Genomic DNA, 2,759 nt, shown 5'->3' on the forward strand with positions numbered 1-2,759 from the left:
TGCTGGGGGAAGGGAGGGAGGAGAATTGATATGCTGGAAACCTAGCCAGAATCAGCTCTTGCTCAAGATTCTGCACCATCAATGGCTCTATTATAGTTATCCTGACCCCCCAGTCCTCTTATCTCCCCCTGTTTCATTCCTTCAGCAAAAATATATTGGGTGCCTACTACATGTCAGGCACTGTTCTGGGTGTCAGGAATATAGCACTAAACAAAAATCCTTGCCCTCCTGGAACTAACATTCTAGTAGGAGTCAGCACAGTATGGTTCATGGACAAATTCTGGCCCATCACCTGTTTTGGTAAATAGCGTTACCGGGACACAGACACACACTCCTTTATGTATCATCTATGACTGTTTTTGTGTAACAGCAGAGTTGGGCAGCTGTGTTGGAAACTCCCTGGCCCACAAAGCCTAAAATGTTTACTCTCTGGCCCTTTAGAGAAAATATTTGCTGGCCCTTATTCTAGCAGAAGGAGATGGACAATTTTTTAAAATAGATAAGTATATAATGTCAAGTAGTGTTCAAAGTATAAAGCAAAAGAAACCCGGGAAGGCAGGTAGAGAATGTGGAGGAGGAACTTACAACTTTAAACATGGCTGTCAAAGAAGATCTCACCAAGTAGGGGACATTTGATCCAACACCTGCAGGAGGTGAGTGAGTGAGTTATATTGATATTTGGGTTGTATACAGCACTGCGGGCCATTGTAAGGAGTTTTACTATTACTATGTATGGGATGGGAAGTCACTGGAGTTTTGAGCAGAGGAGTGACACGATCTGACTTTCATGTTAATAAGATTAGTCTGACATTTAAATCAATAAGGGAATGATAGACTTGGGTGATGGTGGTAAGGCCAGGAGCAAGGAGAAGAGTTGCGAGGCTAGGGCAATATAATCCAGGAGACAGATCACTGTGACTTAAACCAGATGATGAAAAGTAGTCGGATTCTAGGTATATTTTGGAGATGGACCAACAAGATTTGATGATAGAATAAATGTAGGATGTGACAGAAAGAGAAGAATCAAGAATGATTCCAAGGTCTTCTGCCTGAGTGACTGGAATAATGAAGTTACCATTTAGTGAGATTGGGAAGAGAGTAAGAAGCAGGTTTGATGCGTGGAGCAGGTCTGGGGGGGAGTCTAGAGTAAGGGTGGAAGCAGGGGGAATTAAGAGTTCAGTTTTGGACGTGTTAAGTTTAAGATGCCTATTAGGCATCCAAGGTGATATGTCAAGCAGGCAGTTGGATATAAAAGTAAAAAATGGAGGGTCCAAGCTGGAGATACACATTTGAGAGTCATCAGCATATAGAGAGTATTTTAAGCCATGAGAAATAGAAGCATCACCAAGGAGAGACCAAAGAGATCTAAGGCTTCAAGCCTTCCCCTACCTTTCAACTCTAGATTTAGTCCATGTCAAAATCCTATCAATTCTTCCTTTATGTTTCTCAATCCAACATTTTCTTTCCATTCCCACTGCTGCCCTCCTAACCCGGGATCTCATTCTGTCTCACTTGGCCTTTTGCAGTAGCCACCTCATTGGTTTCCTTGCCTCTAAATGTCAACTCGAAACTCATCATCTCATCAGTCCCTCCCCTCCAAAAAACTCCCTCTAGTTCTCCTGGGCTTGCCATCTTAAAGAATAACATCACCATTCGTACTTATTTGTTCAAGTTGGAAACCCAGAAATTATTCTTATCTCCTCCATTTCTCCTACTTTCCATATACAGTCCATTATCAAGCCCTGTCATTTTTATCTCCAAAATATAACTCAATTCTGCCCATTTTCCTCTCTCTCTATTACCACCATCATGTCCCACATGGACAACTGTAATATCCTCCTAACTACTTGCCTTTCTTCCAGTCTATCCTCCATACTGATGTCAGTGGGATCTTTTTGATTTTTGTCATGGAAGTCAGCACTGGTTTTTATTTTTATTTTTTTAAAAAAACTTTTATTAGAGTATAGTTGATTTACAATGTTGCATTAGTCTGTGCTGTACAGCAAAGTGAATCAGTTATATATATATATATATCTCCACTCTTTTTTAGATTCTTTTCCCATATAGGTCATTACAGAGTATCGAGAAGAGTTCCCTGTGCTATAGAGCAGGTTCTTATTAGTTATCTATTTTATATATAGTAGTGTATATTTGTCAGTCCCAGTCTCCCCAGTTTATCCCTCGCCCCCTTATCCCCTGGTAACCATAAGTTTGTTTTCTACATCTGTGACTCTATTTCTGTTTTATAGATAAGTTCATTTGTACTCTTATTTTAGATTCCACATATAAGTGATATCATATGCTATTTGTCTTTCTCTTTCTGACTTATTTCACTCAGTATGACAATCTCTAGGTCCATTCATGTTGCTGCAAATGGCATTATTTCGTTCTTTTTTTTTTTTTTAAACAACACTACGTGGGCTTTGCCTACCTATTTCATAGGTCCACAGAATAAAATTCAAAGACCTTTCATCATTTGGCCACAACTCTTTCTCCAATGGTATCTGCCATGGTTCTTCTGGAAATTCCCTCCATTTTAGCCCTGTGGCCTTGTCAGTGGTCCTTACACCCACCATGACCACAGCATGCCCCAATAACTTAGTAGAGACCTTCCCAAGAGTATTACAAGTATCTGAGGTAAAGACAGTATAGTTGAAACTCCTAGGTTGCTTGCCTCTGGGCTGAAACTGCTTCCTCCATTCACTTTACAAATACTATGCTTTTCTCACAAATACTATGTGTACCATGATAAAAGTTTG

Source organism: Kogia breviceps, chromosome X, assembly GCF_026419965.1.
Source record: "Kogia breviceps isolate mKogBre1 chromosome X, mKogBre1 haplotype 1, whole genome shotgun sequence".
NCBI lineage: Eukaryota > Metazoa > Chordata > Mammalia > Artiodactyla > Physeteridae > Kogia > Kogia breviceps.